We start from the raw sequence: 19,789 nt of genomic DNA, 5'->3' as shown, positions 1-19,789 counted from the left end.
AACAAATTATTTATATAGTCATGGTGTAATATAAAAAGTATTGTAATTAATAACCAATCATATTTCTTTTCGTGTTTACGTAAGCGTTTTTTTTTCTCTAAACGACGTAAATCTAATCACATGACTACTAAGTTGCTTAGAACTTTCACAAGAAAATCTTTCTAATTCTAATCTTTAACTAGAACACAGCAGACTTTAACTGCGTCCTACAGGACGAACTATGATCTGAGCGACGCGTCTGTTTACGTGAATGTCTCGGGGCGAGAAACACGGCGAAAGGTGCTTCTATGCCCGTGAACAAGAAAATATAACAGCAGGTAGCAGTCACTGATGCTTACTGCCCTTGTTCTGTTAATAATCCATGGGAGTAGCTCATTTTGACCCAGTTGTAAATAAAAGAAGTGCTGCAATGAACAGTTCTGGTAAGTTAATAAATAAGGTAGCATTTGCTTATTTGTATAAAATCTCGCTAGTATTAGTAGAGAACGATCTCGTATGTCGTTTGCAAGTAGCAAAAGAAAACGATGTAGTAATGTTACGCACACATTTGGCAGTCAAGTATGTCCGATGGGTGTCCTGGGACTATACTCGTCTATGTGTACAAGTGAAAACATGACTAAAAGTAATTGATTGTAGCATATGTTGTCATTATATAGTAGACATTAATCACTGAGCATGGCAGTAAACATAGATGTGTCAAAGCGGTAGGTTAGAGTAAAAGCAATACCAAGATTCTTTTCAGGAATATATAGACTGCGACTAGGACTAGGTGACGCCGGTTTTTACCTCAAAGGTGCACTTAAATACCGTTCTATTGACTAAACAAGGGCTTAATTTCTTTTTTGCGAGGTTAGTAAAATATTCGCAAAAGAAAATGTACGATGGAACTGCTTTTTCATTTTCTTGACGAGAAAAAACGGAAATAGTCGTGTTACTATTCTTTTCCGTTTGTTTATTAATTTTCCAAATTTAGAGTTTTAAACTCCAGCTAAACAATAACAAACAAGCATCAATTCCGTTATGTTTATACCTTTTTCCAATTGTTGTTTCAAAACTTATTTTTTCATTATATATATTTATTTTTGCTCAATTGATTGCTAAAGCAACAAACTTTGTGGATTGTATTTACAAGAAAAGGAACAAAAGTGGTTGCTATGTTGATATTGAAAACAAAATTAGATACATACAAATAAATAATTTTGTTGATGTCTATGTTAGAGTGCTATGGTTAGAGATAGTCAAACTGTTATTACAACTCCACAAAAAGGATTAACGAAAATTATGAAACCGGAGATTTAGTACTACGAATTAAAATATTCTTGTGTTCACGGTGGAAGAAAACTCAAAGGAAGAGGTTCTTGACAACGAGCTGTTCAGTATATGTTTTGTTTTTATTAATTACCAACCTCGTTTCCAGACCTTTTTTATTACTTTGTTCTACTAACCGAACTTTTATATTTTTTTTAGTACTATAAAGCAAGACTGCAAGTTTTCACTTCCTTAGCGAGTAGATGAATCTGGACAATTTTAAGAAGTCATAGAAATTCACGCATAATCACGAATTAAATGCGGTGGGCAATTCTCATCTACCTAACGATTATCAATAGTCATATAGTGTCATTAAATATATAAAAAGATAAGAATCTTAGTATAAATTATTGTTTGCATTTTTTTTATTACTTCTGGAAGCTCTACAGGCTTACTTAATCAGAAGAAACTAAATGACAGTAAGAAATAGGATCTTGGAGTATAATTATCATGATGTATTTCAATATCATTTTTTAGATAACAAATCAAAGTTGGACGTAAAATGCGCTGTTTGGAAATTTGACCTGTCGTTTGTCCCAGGATTTATGAAGATTAATTCAACAGTTGAAGGGTGGAAATAAATCCGACAAAATAGGCATCTATGTCATGTGTTAAGTAAGCTAAGATGTTTTCCCGCCACATTCCAGTTAATTTAACTTTACTTTTCTACCAACTTCGTCCTTAGGGGGTTTTGCTGGTTTGATATCCAGACCGTTAAGTAAGCGCTAGCGGCTATGACATAGGCAACAGACCCTAGGGACGAGAATTCTTTTCTACATTTTGAGAATCAGTTAAAAACAAAATTTTGCTTTCAATTTGGTACATGGAAAAAACAGTGAAATATCGATCCTGTTTTCAAACTAATCTTAGACTTAACAAGAATGCGTCACGAGAAAAAGATGAGAATTCCTACATTCATAGCAGGAGCAAATTAATTGGCAGTTCGCTTACACTTTTTTTTGGGGAGGGATGTACTTTATTTTATACTATTTCAGCCTTCAATGTCTTGTTGTGTTCTTTAGAAAAAATTGCAAAATCCATTTTCATAATTTAATGCCAGTTGCGAAATTCATTTTCAAAGTTATTGTTAGTTCTATACTACGTTATTTTGTTTTTTATTATCTATGAAGAAATTCTGGCTAAGAATTTCCTTAACATGTTCTTTATTTTTGACACAATCTTCATCTCAAAGTGTTTTAATACAACCTTCTTATTAAAATATTATCTTTTTTTGTTTATGAAAAGCAAAACACCTGAAGCGTGTATTTTGTGTATAACTTTTAGTTTTATAAACAACCCAAAAATTTTGCTGATCCTAAACTGTTCCTCACTTGTTTATTCTTGACTATCTATCTACAAACGAAAGACGGCAGACCATTTGGAACCATGCCACAAGTCAGTCCGACCTTCATCGTCACAGAGAATACTGCGAGAAGAGTGCGCACCCATGCAAGTTAAATAAAACCAGAACATGGGAGAGGTTAGGTTCTGTGAAATTAACTTTTTAGACGAATGTTCCTATAAACAATTATCATACCGACGAGAGTGCTTGGGATGGGTCGTTAGCTTAATTATTTGTTTTATATAATATTTTTAACTCTTTTTACTTTCGTCTACCTGACCACATGATATGTTTAAAGTTCATATCGCTTTACTTACGTAAAAGCCCATATGGCTGTAATTGAATATGTTTTGTTTTTAGTTTCGTGTATTAGGCCACGATATTGTCTATGCGTAAAATCATCTAGCGTAAACACACTCCTTCGTATAATTCAAAAATAATTTTTATCTTTTTTAGTACACACCTATTTTGTATTTATCTGTCAGAAAACTTACCTTATTGTTTTCATTGAACGCTCGCTTCTATTATTTAGGCTTCTTTACGATTGAATCCAAGTCCCCAATCTCTGTAATTAAAAAAACAATCTAACACTATTACTTTTTTTCGGTTACCCTGACAACTTATCGCTATCACTTTCGTCTACTTGACCATATAATGACGTATATTCATTATACGCATTGTGATCAAATGTCTATATGATCACAATGACACCAGCCATTTAAACATTTACGGTTTCAAGCTTTTTTAATTTTCTGATACATGGGATAAAAAATAATATTAAATAATATACGTTAATGATATAATACAAATTTTCAATTTTCAATAGAAGTACGTGCTCTTTCTTCGTATATGCTAAGAAAGGAGAAGTTTGGAATGCAAACATGTTCAAGTGTTTATTTATTTAGCTACACATCTTGTCATAACCATTGTCATAAGATGACAATGAGTCATCATTTTTTAATTTTTCGCACTATAACGTTTTTGTCATCAACTAATTTTTTTTGGAACGTATGTGAAAATACAGTACCAGTGCTTTAACTCTGCTCCCCTCCATAACTTTTAATATTCTTTTCCAAGTGCGACTAAACTTGATACAAAATGGATGCACTGTGTTAAAGGTGCTTTTTTGTTGTTACATATGATTATAGATACAGGAAAAACACCATATTTATTGCGGCAAATCCCTGTTCTTTCCAAAATAACTACGCAGTGCCTCCAGAGCGTACCACTCACTGCTGACATCGGCCGAGCCGGAAGACTCGACCTAGCAGTTCGCGGTATAGCTCGTTCTATATCTAACTAAATCTAATCTATCATATACTATTTACAACATACCGAATGATGCTAACGAGTTCGTTCAAGCGATTAGCGTCCTGTTGTTATATTACTGTGCTATTTGACAGCTTTCACTCACGTTATGTACAGTTCCTGATGAAGTATCTCATTGCAACATTACCCTCTCTGTCACATAAGTCTGTCCCCAGACTCCAATAAAAGACATTTACGTCACGCAAAATCTGAAGTCTATGTACAACATTCTTTTTCTCATTAACCACATTACGGGTTCATATCCCCATGTATCACGGCTTCATTTTTTTCTCTTTAACGAAAATGTTTCAATGTCGTTTATCATCAGCTTTTCTGTCATCACGATTTTTAATTCCAGCCTCATATCAAAGAAACGTTTCAATAATATTTATATCTTGTCATTGTTATCACTGAACATCAAGTAAATAATTTCTGAGCACTATAAGATAGTTAATTGCTTCTCCGATATCTGCCTCGGGACGGCTAATTCTCCGATATCTGCCTCGGGACGGCTAATTCTCCGATATCTGCCTCGGGACGGCTAAATCTCCGATATCTGCCTCGGGACGGCTAATTCTCCGATATCTGCCTCGGAACGGCGAAAAGTATTAACTATTCAATATTACCCAAATAGTGTTTCTTAACGATCAGTGAAGGTCGACAAAGTCATATATTATCGTATCATTATTTCTTTTTTTAGCATTAGCTGCCACCATCAAAATTTCGTCTTTCAGCTTCAGCAATTCATAACAGGAGATTCCGGCTGGTTATCATTAGTCTATACAGACCTAAACCAGTTAACGTATCAGGGCAGTGCCTCCAATGTTAAAGGTGCTTTTTTGTTGTTACATATGATTATAGATACAGGAAAAACACCATATTTATTGCGGCAAATCCCTGTTCTTTCCAAAATAACTACGCAGTGCCTCCAGAGCGTACCACTCACTGTTGACATCGGCCGAGCCGGAAGGCTTGACCTAGCAGTTCGCGGTATAGCTCGTTCTATATCTAACTAAATCTAATCTATCATACACTATTTACAACATACCGAATGATGCTAACGAGTTCGTTCAAGCGATTAGCGTCCTGTTGTTATATTACTGTGCTATTTGACAGCTTTCACTCACGTTTTGTACAGTTCAAACCCCGGCCGAGTCATGCCAGAGACTATAAAAGTGTGAATCTATTCTTTCTGCTTAGCGCTCAGCATGAGAATAGGATTGATATCTTAGGCGGTTGTCTAGTTGAGCGATTGCTGTGCTTGCACGACTTTCGTAGCTCAAATGGGAGCTTTAAATGCGCTAGGACCCCCTTCGCAGGACCCTCGGTGATAGCAGTACCAATAGGAACTGAAGAGGCTATCCTGGGTAAATAATAGTAATAAAAATAATAATAATAATAATAATAATAAAGTATCTCATTGTAACAACTGGTACCTGCTTAAAATTTAATTCCTTTAATTTTTAATGATAGGCAAACTCGTTATTTAAAATATTTTTTCTTTTTTAATTTTCGAAGAAAATCCGAAAAAATCGGGAAGTCGGGTTAATAAATACAAAACAAGATTATTCCCCTTGACGAAATATAGTTGTGTTAAGAGTTTAATGTTTTTAAGATAAGAATTTCTTTTAAATGTAAGGGGTATTTTTGAGTAATAGTCAATACATACCACTCTGAGAGGGTTAAAAAGGATTTTTGGTACTCTGTTTATACTAAGCAATAAATAGGGCGACTTTTTGTTTGAAATTTATATCTATTCAAGTGTTTATTTGTTTAATTGCACACAGCTTATCATAAGATGGCATGAGTCAGTTCTTGTACTTTCTGTATCGATTTCTCTTATCAAAATCTATACTTGACCGAACTTTCGCTATTTTATTGAAACTTGCCATTTCATTTTCCAATATCCTATAGTTACAGTTTCTATAACCGTCATGACAACAACAATGACAATAAGTTTGTACTTTTGTTTTATTTTCAACGTCAACTTAGACCAAACAGACTAAGCATAAACAAAATTCAATACAAATAAAAGAAGTTGTCTGGAATGTAAACATATATAAATGTTGATTTGCATTCTTACGTAACATTTGTCACGAGATAATGACAACGCAGTTATTGTACTTTGTACCTAGTACTCTTCTCACGAACTAAGTTTGAAATTTGTATGGGCGAATATTTTTCATAACGTTTTTTTACAATTCTGCATAATGGACATGCTTTAATGTTTCATTGTTCAGTTCAAAAAGGTATATGTACTAGTTATCGCACAGTGCCGAGAAAAGTTTTGGCAAATTAATTATTATTTTAATTAATTATCATTAATTAATTATCATTGCTTTCTAGCACGGATTCTGACTTAGAGGCGTTCAGTCATAATCCAACAGATGGTAGCTTCGCACCATTGCTTTTTCAAGCAAGTGCAAATGCCAATTGTCTGAATCTGCGGTTCCTCTCGTACTGAGCAGAATTACTATTGCAACAACACTTCATCAGTAGGGTAAAACTAACCTGCGATATCTTGTTTATCATGTACTCGGTCTTATATGATGTTAATTTCACATAGTCGGTTGCACACTGCTTAATTATGTTCGCGATATTAACAAGCATTGTTATGGGGGCCACTAAAATCACTGCAAGATAATTTATTTAATTTGTATTCATGAATTTATTTGAGTTTATGAAGTCACGTGCGTTTTAGATCATTATAACAAGTTATGTTCATGTCACGCTGAATGGAAATAAAAACTATTAATTTTTAAAAGAATAAATTATTATTGTTAAGCCAAATAACACAGAACTCCATCGTTGTGCTATAATATTATTCTTTTAAGTTGACTATAATAGTTGAACATAATTCAATTGTTTTTTTTCATAGCCGGTGGGGAGCGCGTGCTCTATGATTAATGACTATTTAATGACTATTGAAACAAAACAAAATTTACGAATCATAAAATGAATATTTGTGAAAATAAATTCACCTATTCACCGACCGTTTTCGGTTTTAAGAACATAATAGGCTTTTCCTACGAATTTTCAACCAATCAAGGAAAAAATATAAGCTTTTTGCACGCTAAATCAGCCAATGAAAGGAAGAATATAAGCTTTTTGCACTCTATATAAGTATAAACTGCACTCTTTTCTCGGTTGAAAAACAAAATACAGCTTAAGTTTTTAAAACTTAAGAACAAACTTGTAAGACTAGAAAGTATCAAAAATTATATTCAGGCTTAAGTACAGTCACGACTAAAGACAAAAAAAACAAATAAACGAAGAGAAAAAGAAAGAAAAATAAAAATAATAAATTGGTAAACTTGCCTTAGGACCTGTCATTTATTTCAAAAATCTGTATGGCTTTCCTCACTGAAAGGTGAAGTTTTTTTCTAACAATTGACCAAGCCCGTCTAATTTTATTGATTGTCACGAGTTCTATGATTGGTTTCATAAAGAGCCATCTCTTTGTTCACAATGTTATAAAAACATTCCCTAGTAACGTAATACAAAACCTATTGTGAATGTGATAACCAATCCAATCCATTTTCATATTTACGGTATCCGTATATTATTGTAAACAGAGATCACATGATTGCAGCATTTTTTAGCTCTGCTATGATTAAGATTACCATGGTACATTATCCGTTATCATATCTTTTGTTAACTTACCTTATCAATAAAGAAAGGTGGTTAAAAAGTGACTACATGTTTGCTAGGCAACCAATGTTTTTGCCGTTTCTTATTTGGCATTTCTTATTTTCTGCCCAATTTTTTTGCCCCTTTTTCAATTCAGTATCTACATGTGAAACCATGACAGCAATAAAAAAACCATAAAAAACAGATTAGTATCAGTCTCTGTGCTAACTAACGTGACCAGTGAGTGTAGTTGAGCAGAGGGAAATGGAAGCAGAAAATATGTTTAAATGAAAGTAAAAGAAAAATTAATTATTAATATTGACGGATTTATAGACAGACTTCATTGTCCTCTTCTTTCAACTTCTTATAGAGGAAAAAGACGTTTTAAATCATTGGAAATTCAAACTTCTGTTTTGTTTTTAAAAACCTGAATCGTCATTCATATTTGTATTCATATAACTTAACGCAACAAGACCGAAACAAACGTCACAATTGTAAACACAACATATATGTTTACATTCCATGTATTTTGAAATGGTCTTAGCTGTCAAAATTAGACAAACATTTAAAATGTGTCTAATCTCAATAAATCTAGGAAACCAGCGCATAAAAGATCCGTTTTTTAAGTTGTACAAAGTTAAACACTTTGAAAAGCTTTATTAGCCAGAATCACACTGAAATTAGTATGGAAAAATATGCTGCCTTCAAGTTACCGTCCCTTAGCTTTAATTGGAAGTCTCATTAAAATCAAGTTGTTATTAGAAACAGTGACGCATTTAGTTGTCATTCAATATGAACACTCAAACTTCTAAATACATCTATCAGATTGTTTCAAAAATACATTATAGGGTGTTTATTTTGTAAAATTCCTTGCAATAATAACCTAAGAATCTGAAAGTAAAAGTTTCAAAAGCCTCTTCAACTTTTGTCTTGTTTAACCCTGTTCTCTCTTGTTTAATCCTGTTTTGTCTTGTTTAACACTTTTTTGTCTTGTTTAACCCTGACTGGTGCATTAAGATATATAGGAGAGATCTTTTTGTTTGTCTCTTAATAATATATGTTTTGCAAATGTTATGATTTCGGTGTTTCGATTTACTTTCAAAACTTGAGTAAACTTCTTCCAGTTACTTTATTCAAAGATTTCGAAGATATAAACCTTAAATACCTTTTTGCGTGAACAAAATCTTAAGAACTTGTCTTAGAACCAAATATAAATGAACTAACCAGACCCGAAGTTAATGTAAGAAAAAAAGCGTCGTGTGGTTCTTAACAATACCTAAAATGTAGACATGATTATTCTGGTCGAATAATAATTTTCTAATGACGTCATTGCAAAAGTGCCGACGTAACCTTAACTTTAACTGCATTTCCTCTTTTCTAAAGACTGTTAATAAGATTTGCGAAAAATCCAACAACTGATAGCAACTATATTTTTTTTTAATTGGGATGCAAAACCTAACGGTGTGTTAATCAAGGCAAAGCTGTTTAGTTATAATTTTCTGGTTGTCACAAAAAAACAGTAGTTGTACAAGACACATTATCTTATATTTGAGAACCAATTATGTAGGAACATTAGGTTTTAAATCTTGCCAAAAATAGGGACCGATTAAAAGGGTACGAAACAGCTCAAGTAAGATCTCCGTCATTAATGTCACTCTCCATCCTTTCACATACTTAATATAATTGTTTAATCACCAGGCCAAGGTTGAGCTACAAGAAATTATTTTTTAAGAAAAAAGCAATCTAGCTTGGGTCGAAGAACTTTAGAGTTTTAATAGGAAAATTGACTTAAAGACACCGTAATGGTTCAAAAACATATTCGGATAGTCATTATTTCATAAGTTCTTTTTTTACAAAACTATTTAATTACTAAAATATTAGATATAAAAGCAAATTAAATTGTCTATAATAAGTTCATAACAAACAAAGGTCTGCATTTTGAAAATATAAAAGGTCAAACAAAAACCACAATCTCAATCTCAGAAGAATCAAATTCACAATACCTTCCAATGTATAACAATAATGTTAAATTTTAATGACATCATTTAGAAATGCAGTATCAACATGGCACAATAAGTTTTGTTGAACGCTGGTAGTGCCATCGAATATGGACTTCTTTTTTCATAATATGTCCCCTGGTGGGGTGATAGTAGACTGCCGTTGACTAGAAAATTCTTAGTGCATTATTTGCGACATGACTAGCGTGCAGGGCTTTTTTTGACTTGTGTAAAAAAACTTCGAATAGGCTTCACCGCCTGACAACTGGGGGTTTAGGGGCGTTGTGAGCCCCAAACGAATTCAGTGCGGCGCCCTGGAAGCCAAGGGCCTTTAACGCCCCCAAACGGCTGAAATAGCTTAAAATCATCTCTCAGACTCATCTTTGCTAAGTAGGTGTAAGGTGGGTTTTTTAGTTTTTTAGCTGACAAAGATTATATTTTGGAATGTTTTTTGTACAACTTGAGTAATTTAATTCTTTTTTTTAAAAAATTTGATGTCATGCGTTATTACTTTTAGGGAATTTATGTACGGCGACATTTAAACAACAGATAATAATATACAAGATTTATATTTTTATCAAGACTGCTACACTTTTAATCATCGTTCAGGATATCTAACATTTTAAGTCTTTTTAGATAATTTATTGCCAGCATATCGATTACGTCATCTAAATTTATTTTCATCTTGTTGTGGATATTTAGCAACACCAAGCCATTAAATCGATCCTGAACAAAAGTTTTAAAATTATAATTAAATGAACTTAATGTGGTGTTTCACAATCAAAACAGATAACTCAATAAATTAAGATACACGACAAGATTAAAAATATTGCATTCTCCTTACTACGCAATGTTATATTGTAGAAACATACCTGGGCCATCGAGCTTCTTAAATATGTCTTTACTCGTCGTAACGATGATATAGATCTCTCACCCAAGAACCTGTCGTTACTAGCACTACAGCAAGAATATGTAAAATCTTGAAGATATTTGGGTACAACATCAAAATATGTGCAGCTAATGCATTATTAATTATTTCTAAGAAATAAAGCTGAATGTTTACTTGCAATGTTCAGAACTTTCTCTTTTAAAAACACAAGCAATAAATTACTTCTTAGCTACCTCTTAAAGGCGCGTAATCACCCTTATCGAAAAAAAATTAACATATACATTTTATTTATTTATTTCAAAGTTCAGACGAAGTTATGGCTTTCCTGAAAATTTGAGGATGTAAAACGTATTAGAAATGGAAATAATGGTACATCAATATCTTAGTTTTATTGTTGTTTTTTTGAGCCGCCATATTTAACGATTTTGTTGATCTCTTATTCTTGTCTAATAAGCGGGCCGTCACAAAATGTTCGTGTGAAACCGTAGGTGACCAAACGGCCTTAACTTTAAATGAGCTCTGAGATGGAGTTCGATAAAATCGCAATATGGTAGGCTCCGAATCACAATGCTGTTCTTTTTGGCTTGTTTTATCTTTACAAAACATGGCATCAAAAAGTGGAAAGAAATTTTAATTCTGTTTAAAAAAGTGGCCGCGCGTAAAAACATCCGTATCACTTTCTCCACTCAGATTTAATTTTCTTCTATTCTGTTCGTCATTGTTTTTGGAGACCAGACGAAACAAAACAGAAAGAAGAAATCACAGCATTGCCTCGTAGTTATTAATTATGATAATTAATGCTTATCACGCTCTCTCTTTTTTTATTATCATGACCGGGATTACTGCATATTATAAGCCAAAATACCCAACGGGGGAGAATGCTCATTGTGATAGTTGAAGATAGTTGAAGCACTATGGAGATAATTAAGTTTAGAGCATCAAAGGGGAAATTCTAAAAATTTATGTATTCTAGTTGTCTGGATCTGACTGTCTCCATAAGGAAACGACTAACTGTTTGAACAAAGGAAAATAATCAAAAGGTAAGACAGCTAGCGAGGCGAAGCTGTCTTCGGAAACAGCAACAAAAGGTGGTCAGTGTTGCAAAGAAGTCTGATTTCAGTAAGTTAGAACGTTTAAATAATAAAGAATAACACAGAAACTTCGATTGATTTACCTGATTTATCATGTTCGGAACTTTGTGGATACATTTATAAAAGCATTACGATGGAAACACAGCTACGGAGACACTCCCTCATGCATTATTTTTTCTGTAATGTCATGAATCCAGCAACCATGTTATAGATTTTCCCGTACGTTTATTATCGCATGATTCGTGCAATGAAATGCAATGGCGGTTCTGTAGGCGAAGAGAAATTGGGGTTTATTTCTATGAAACATTTGAACATGTTCTGGTTGTTAGTTTTCAATAAAGTTTTCAGGATTTTTCTTATGTATATCTTTCATTTTGTACAAGAAAATAGGCACACCTAAAAAAAGTTGCCTACAGGGTGATTACGGGCCTTTAAACCTTTGTCATATAAATTCATTGTTGCTGACGTTTTGTCTTTTTTCATGGTGGCAGGAGATATATACAAAGAGGTTTGGCTCAAATAACCCAAATGGCATTTTTCTCACCTCACCCATTCTTGACTACTAATGGTGATTCATTCGCTCGTATATTCTGTACTTGTTCTTGGGGTAATCAACCCATTATCATAACTTCCATGGATATCATCTATATCATGAGGGTAAACGGTTTCAATATTTTTCCCAATAACTATTGCAAGAGCCAGCATATCCATTAAAGAGCAGAATCTTGTATTCTTAGGATTATAAATGGCTTCCTTGATAACACATGACTTTCTATCTAAGTTTTTATTTCCTGTAAATTCATCAGCAACATCATGAGGAAAAAATGATTCAAAAAGTCCTCTTTCAATACGAGGAAAGTTCTCCATAATTTTTTTATCAACATTATGTGAAGCATAGAAGTTTGAATGTAAACGCAGCTCAATCGAATCGACAGCTCGAAGTAGATAGCAAAGGCTCTAGAATTATATAAACAATTGCCGTTTCCAGTAGATCTAAATAAAAATGTTGTTTCTATTATTTATAGACGATACTTAGCTACAAAGTTCTTGCAAAAACATAATGAAAATGAAAAAATATGAATGAAATGAAAAATGAAAAAATAAAACAACAAAATAAACTATAATAACTAAGTCTCGCTGTATATATTATTGATTAGACCATAGTTAATAGAAACAACACTGGTTCGAAAGACCGGCAAACTTCACAGGATTTTTAAACGATGTTTATATGTAGGTAACGTGACAACTGAATAGCCTAAATAGGCTATGAAAGACAAATTAGGCGAAATTTATCTTCTAACTATACCATGGCCACTATGGCTCACTTCTCTTCCAAATCAAAAACACTTCTCTTCTATATAACGAAACATTTCTCTTCTGTATTTTGACACTTCTCTTCAGTATTTTGACACTTCTTTTCTGCACTTAACACTTCTCTGCATGTGGATCTTTACAACTTGAATTCTAAAATCTGGTCCGCAATTTTACACCATTGGTCTGTAGTTTTAACCTTTTGTGAGGTTTATTACATGGGACCAGTCCCCTCGCCATGTGACATATTTTTTTCAACCGTCGTCAAGCAAGCATGAACATGAAGTCTGTAGTACGTGAAATTGTTAAAGAGGAAAATCTAATGTCCTGCTCGTCCCTGACAGCAACTACGATAAAACCATCAGCCACAAAGTCTTCGTTGTCTTGTGTAACTAACACAAGTCATGCTAGCAGTAGTGATAGAACATCAACATCAATTAGCACCAAGCAAAGGTGCTACTGCTCCCCGCGGAAGGACTGATTCATTGTACTTTGTTCCAGAAATACACTGTTGAGAGTTTTTAAAAAAACTTTAGATCTTAATGAGCTAGAAGAGTTTAGCGAACTATCTGTACCAGATCAGATACAGATACAGCTCATGAAGTTGTTGATTATTATATCGCCTTGATTTGTGCAGTAGAAAGATATATGTAATACAACACCTGTAACAATGTAAAATGCTTGGATTTTAGAAATATATATATCTTGTTTTTTGAAAACCACGAGTTCTTTTCCCAACAAACATCACAATGTTTATTGCTACAAAAAAAATATCTTGTTTTTTTTAAATCACAATCAATGTTTATTCCCGGACAAAGTGAGGTCAATTGTAAGCCGCAAAACGTTCTAGTTTCGCCGAATCGCAATTATAAAAGTTCAAAGTTAGTGGAAAGTAGATAAAAAAAACAATCTCGTATTAGGCTTCTGGGACCGCATAAGAATATAGCTTGAAATTTCGCAAAGTTTTTCCTGCGAAAAATCTTATTTTAAACGCGCAGGGCCCGGGGTGTGCCATTTATTCATAAACAAGATCTGGATAAATTCATATATTAGGGACCAGATTCAGTCTAGGAAATTTTCAAGCTTATGGAAGAGAATTTTTTCGCACTTGGAAGAGAAGTGTTTCGAACGGAAGAGAACTTTGGGTATCAAAGTAGAGAAGTTTTTTAAACAGAAGAGAAGTGTTCTTGTACAGAAGAGAAGTGTTGTTATACAGAAGAGAAGTGTTTTGACTAAGAAGAGAAGTGTTTTTATTGAGAAGAGAAGTGAGCCATAGGGGCCATCGTATAACTAGGCTATCGGCAATAAATGTTCTTATTACAGTCTTCTGGTTAGTGGTCGCACCGATTTCTAAGGTTAATAATGATCTAACAAACCTCCTAGGATGTAGAAGTATTATTTTCGTAAATGTTATGGTGCGTATTGAAGATAGTGCTTTTAGTTTATTCCGATGCGCACAACGTTTTTTTCCGACGTGTTTTTGCGAAGCAATTGAGCTTTGAGAGCAAAGCGAAATTGTGGAGCACGTTTGCTACCCCGGGAAGCACTTCATGAAAGGATCAATTTAGTCTGTGAATATGTCCTATCCGACATTGTCGCATTCTTCCCAAGACGACAACGGCATCCGACACACGACGTTAAGCAATTTTTCAACATCGTAATGTTGTTAATACATAATACTGCCTGGTATACATACTACTGCCTAGCATAATATCTTTGCAATATACAGTAATACGGTGTAGTACGTAATAATATCCCGTATTTTACACTGTATTACTTTGTAGTATATTAAGAAATACACTATAATACCTTGTAGTATTCAGTAATACACTGTAATACTTTGCAGTACTCCGAAATACAATGTAGTACCTTGTAGTATTTAGTAATACACTGTAATACCTTGTAGTACACTGTAATACACTGTAATACCTTGTAGTATTCCGTAATACACTGTAGTACCTTGTAGTATTTAGTAAAACACTGTAATACCTTGTAGTACACTGTAATACACTGTAATACCTTGTAGTATTCGGTAATACACTGTAATACTTTGTAGTATTCAGTAATACACTGTAATACCTTGTAGTATTCAGTAATACACGATAATACTTTGTAGTATTCAGTATTATACTGTAATACCTTGTAGTATTCAGTAATACACTGTAATACCTTGTATTATTCGGTAATACACTGTAATACTTTGTAGTATTCAGTAATACACTTTAATACTTTGTAGTATTCAGTAGTATACTGTAATACTAAGTTAGTCACAGTATTAACCTGTCCTTTTGAAAAGATTCTGATAAATATTTAAAGATTAATCGGATCACCTTTTTCACCATTCTTGTCCCCAGAGCTCTCGAAGCTAGCTCTGAACCTGTCTTGGCACGTGGTGACAAATACCCCACCATAAGTGGGGTGTTTTCCTTGATTGGATTACCTCGATGAAAATTTTAACATTTTTTACTATTTTTATTTTCAAACAAATTTTTTGCTGCCGCAATTTTTAGTTCTTACATAAAGAACTTTTAATGCAAATGAAATGATTATAAATTTATTCTCAGGAATAAACTTTTGCAAGATTGCTTCACAATTTCCAACATAAGTAGGACTCGAAGTACTTGAAACTTGCAAAAGCTTATGCTCCTAAAGTTGGATGAAATATAGTTAATTAACAACATTTATAAATACACGTTTTTCCACCCCGTCTTATTCCACGAGATATAAAATAGAATAGCCTATCGTTGAGCGTTAGTAGGAAACACCAATTTATATTTTTATGGGAAAATAAGTGTTTAGCAGTGTGACAGTATTTAGTTAGCTATAGCTATATATATACTTTCCAGACGAAGCTGTGATTTCCACCTGGCTTACTAAAAAACAATTCCCTACAGCATAAATAAATATTTGCATAGCATGCAGTAACTTTTAGCTAGCTCACTAGTAGAAAAGTAATGTTTGCTAGCTAAAGACCATTTCCCTTCAGCCTACTGGCTAGTTATTGGGCCACATGTGTGCGGCACTAAAAGTTAGCTATCTAAAAAATAGTCAAATACTAACAGTGAATGTTGGCAAAACGGAAGGCCGAAGCGTTGTTTGAATTTTGATGACCTTAGCAACCCATCCACACACACAAAAAAAGTTGGTTTCACGTTGCCTCCATTTTGTAGAGCTTAAACTGCTGATCAAAAAATATGTATATGATCATGTGGTTTTGGTGAGCGCTTAATCAGATTTTGGGGTTTAAATATTTTGCTGAAGTCAGCAATGGGCCGTCAACACGGAAAAAAAATATTTTTTAGAAATATGTATACCTGTTGCCTTCATCGTATAGATCTTGAAACGCTGATCCTGAAAATGTATAGGATCATATACTTGTGACAAACGCTTGCAGAGATATTAGGGTTTAAAGGGTTTTGATGACGTCATCAACCCATTCATTCCAAAACGGATTTGGGGACCCAGCTTTGGGAAACATACCCAAATTGGTCCTAAGTGGTCCCTAGTTACCCAAACGATGAAAATCATTGACGTTACCACCTCGTTTCCAAGTTATTTGAGCTCAAAATGTTAAGTTTTTTTTGTTTTGTTTTTTTGTTTTAATCATGTATAATTTTCTTTTTCATCCACCTGTCTACAACAAAAAACACAAAAGTACATAGACGTTATATGTGGAAAGATAACAAAGAAACATATAAAAGTAAACATTGCACGCAACTTGGTAATGATTTAACAGTTCAACTTATTCACAAACCCATCTGCTTTCAAACGGCACAATGTTTACGTCTGTGTCGCGAACTAGCGATGCTTCAGACTTTACTCCTCTCGATCTACGAATACAAAGTAGCTTTCATCTTAGCACATTGAAACTTGATCCAGTTCTCAGCCAATTTTTCGTGGTAATCACTGATTCATTTCGCTTTTCAGCAATCGAACAAGACAGTTTGTTGTAAAACGTAGCACATTCTCGAGACACCTTTCCAAAATACGTGAAGATTAGGGGACTGAATGATCCTTGATCAACAGTATTGAGTCTCGCATTATACGATCTTATTTTAGTTGACTCATTGGTTTTGTAGCATGCTTTCAGATCACGGTTCAGGTGCATTTTGGCCGTTGGGTTAAAAACTTTCACATCAAAAAAAGCCATTTGCTCTCTGATCTAAAATCCTCTAGCAGCTACGTCTACTCGTGTGTCGTCAGTAGTTATGGTTGATGAAGAAAACTGTTCACCAGCGATTTCCTGTAATACCGGCTCTATTCTCACGTCCTTAAAACATTCCTGAAGTAGTTCGGCAATGAAGTCTCGGATTTTGTTGTGTCGTAATGTTATGAGACAACCTTTTGGACAGAATAGCGCGTGTTTAATTGTAAAAGAAACACCACAAACACATCTGGATGGTAATCGCTTTAGCAGGATGCAGTATCATATGAATAAACTGTCCCAAAATGATTGTTTATCCAAAACGAATCCATGTTCTCTAATTGGCAAGGCATTCAACCAACTCGAAGCACCAGTTCCCAAAGAAGCCTCGAGCGCTCTTACTTTTAGTTTAGTTTAGTTAGTCAAAGACTTTTTTATTGATGTTAACGTCATTTCACAAGTCTTCCTCTTTATGTTTTAATTTCATTTTTTCGCTTCTTCAATACGTCCTCTATTAATTCGTCATTAATATCGTCTTGACATTTCACTTTTTCAACCATTTTACTTGTCAGGAGCCTAGAATTGCTGTACTCAGTGACGCAACGTTTGGACGGATCAAATATTGCTAATCCTCCATATTTAACTGGAAGAGAGAGTAATAATCTCTCCCAGTCGTTGCAAACATATCCATTCAATATCCAGACAGCGTAAGCAGCATGCGGATAAGCTTCTCCAATTTTAGACAACGTTTCCACTTCTAAAATCCGGTTTTTCACTCTCTTTTCCACATATTTACGTTTGAAAGCTTCACTACCAACAGAAAATGGAAACTACTTAAAAAAAAGCTTTACTGCCAACTAAAGTTTTAAGTGCACTGTAATGGCTCCATTAATTTAATATAGAATACTAGTCTATAGAAGCCCGTGGAGAAATCCACTTAGGCAAAAGGTCAATAAAAAGAGAGTCATCAGGGATTAAAAATTTTTTTTAGGAATTTGTATACCTGTTGCCTTCATCGTATAGATCTTGAAACGCTGATCAAGAAAATGCACCATGCGTCTTTGACAAATGGTTGCAGAGATATTAGGGTTTTTTGATGACGTCATCAACCCGCCTATTCCGAAACGGATTTGGGGACGTAGGTTGGGGAAAATTACCCAAATTGGTCTTAGGTGGTCCCTAGTTACCCACGCAGTGAAAAATCATTGATGTCACGACCTTGTTTCCAAGTTATTTGGCCTCAAATTTTAAGTGCCATGTAATGGCTTCATTAATTTAATATAGGATATTGACGTTAAACTAGTGTTATTGACGTCGCGCCGTAACGTCATAAAGTTTAACATTTAAGACATAATTTTTTCGGCGACTTCAAAGAAAATTTCGGCGATATTAAAGGAAAATGAGGATATCCACTATGACCGTCACATACACTTCTTATTATTATAAGAGATTCATGTTAAAGTAGTATTATTGACGTCGCGCCGTAACGTCAGAAAATTAAGGTTCTCAGAAAACTTTTTCGACGACATCAAAGGAAAATGAGCACATCCACTTTGCCTGTTACAGACCGACACACACACACACACACACACAAACACACACACACACACACACAAACGGACGGACCTTACTGCAAGCCTTGTGCTAAAATTGCATGGGAGAAAAATCTTGAAAAATATTTGAGGGATCTCGCTAAAAAACAGCGACGTGTCGTACATGATGGCGACTTGGTCATAGATCAAGATATGGGAGAAGTGCTCGAGATTGTGTAGGTGATCTAGTGTTTTGAACAATACACTAGATCTACGAATAAGCAGGTGGAGACTCTAAATATCGCTGACATACTGCGCAGATTGAAGTTTTTTCATAAGCTCCTCTTTGGCCTCCTCACGCCCCTTTGCGACAAGCTGCTGTCGCTCCCGATCATTGATGGACTCTACGATCTTTCTCGTTCGTTGTCGGACCTGCTCCTTCAGCACCATGTAGCGTTGCTTCTCCTGCATGATTAGGCTGAACTCATAATCACTAATCACACCGTTCTCCACAGCCTTTGAGATGAGGTCGACAACGGAGTTCAACTTAGTCTCTGCTAAGAGTCTGATGCCCTCATGCTTCTTTGAATTAACGTCTAGCCTCTTCCCCGCATTCCGTAAACCTGCCTGCCCTAGTCCTTCAGCGATCGTGATACCACCCATCGCCACAGCTAGTGGTACACCTATCCCGGACAGCATACTACCAATCCCAACACCTGAAGTTATAATACTTACAGCTAGCAATCCATGATCAGTGAATCTAACCCACGTACCATGCATCTTGAACTTTTTGGCGAGTTTGTCACGCTCTTTGATCTCACCACGCAAGTACTGTTCCACCTCCTCGATCTTCTTGAGTCTGTATACCTGACTTTCTTCAGGCTCATGCTCAGGAGCACTCGGTAAGCTCGGATATAACTTCATTATGTCACTCATCTTTATTCTATGAGTAAGTGCATCGTAATTCCAACGAACGAAACGTTCTTTTCATGATGATGCTCGTCCGTCAGGATGAACTCTAGTCTGTCTGTTGAGCCTTTCAAAGGAATGTAGATTGGAGTGTCAAAACTTCATGTAAGCATGTCTCCTCATGCGTTTAACTCTTTGGTGGGAAGCAAAGCAAGCATTTTTGATTTCTTTCCATCCAGTAGGCAATCGTCTTCATCCAGCTGGGGGCAAACGAGTCTCAATCTTTGGTACACGTCAGTTTTGTAGAAGCTGTCATAGTCGCCTTTGG

At 34.7% G+C, this 19,789-nt stretch overlaps 1 protein-coding gene and 2 long non-coding RNA genes across 5 annotated transcripts in view; 1 reads left to right on the top strand and 2 right to left on the bottom strand.

Moving 5' to 3' along the window:
- LOC130614664 (uncharacterized) overlaps nt 1-7,340 on the bottom strand; it is a 29,494-nt gene extending 22,154 nt beyond the window's left edge. The window contains exons 1-2 of one of the 2 annotated variants that reach the window (XM_057436102.1): nt 7,277-7,340; nt 3,145-3,215 (exon numbers count right to left, since the gene is read on the bottom strand). The gene's annotated coding sequence lies outside the window, so the exon portion shown is untranslated. Of the gene's footprint in view, nt 1-3,144; nt 3,231-7,276 lie in introns of those variants that run through there. The other variant, XM_057436101.1, reaches the window with a different exon arrangement.
- On the top strand, nt 69-9,682 carry LOC130614666 (uncharacterized). 2 transcript variants are annotated; one of them, XR_008975934.1, is made up of 4 exons: nt 145-1,571; nt 1,786-1,923; nt 2,593-8,160; nt 8,202-9,682. It is a non-coding gene; the product is annotated as an uncharacterized LOC130614666 (long non-coding RNA). The 2 variants fall into 2 exon arrangements; XR_008975933.1 differs by lacking the exons at nt 2,593-8,160; nt 8,202-9,682 and having other exon boundaries at nt 69-1,571; nt 1,786-1,949.
- A 456-nt stretch (nt 9,683-10,138) lies between these two features.
- Nucleotides 10,139-10,713, bottom strand: LOC130614667 (uncharacterized). The gene is made up of 2 exons (XR_008975935.1): nt 10,458-10,713; nt 10,139-10,311 (listed from the first exon to the last, which is right to left on the bottom strand). It is a non-coding gene; the product is annotated as an uncharacterized LOC130614667 (long non-coding RNA).
- Between the last annotated feature and the right edge of the window lie 9,076 nt (nt 10,714-19,789).

Source organism: Hydractinia symbiolongicarpus, chromosome 11 (genome assembly GCF_029227915.1).
Source record: "Hydractinia symbiolongicarpus strain clone_291-10 chromosome 11, HSymV2.1, whole genome shotgun sequence".
Taxonomy (NCBI): Eukaryota; Metazoa; Cnidaria; class Hydrozoa; order Anthoathecata; family Hydractiniidae; genus Hydractinia; species Hydractinia symbiolongicarpus.
The sequence above is the reverse complement of the archived record's forward strand: the minus strand, read 5'-3'. Positions and strand labels throughout refer to the sequence as shown.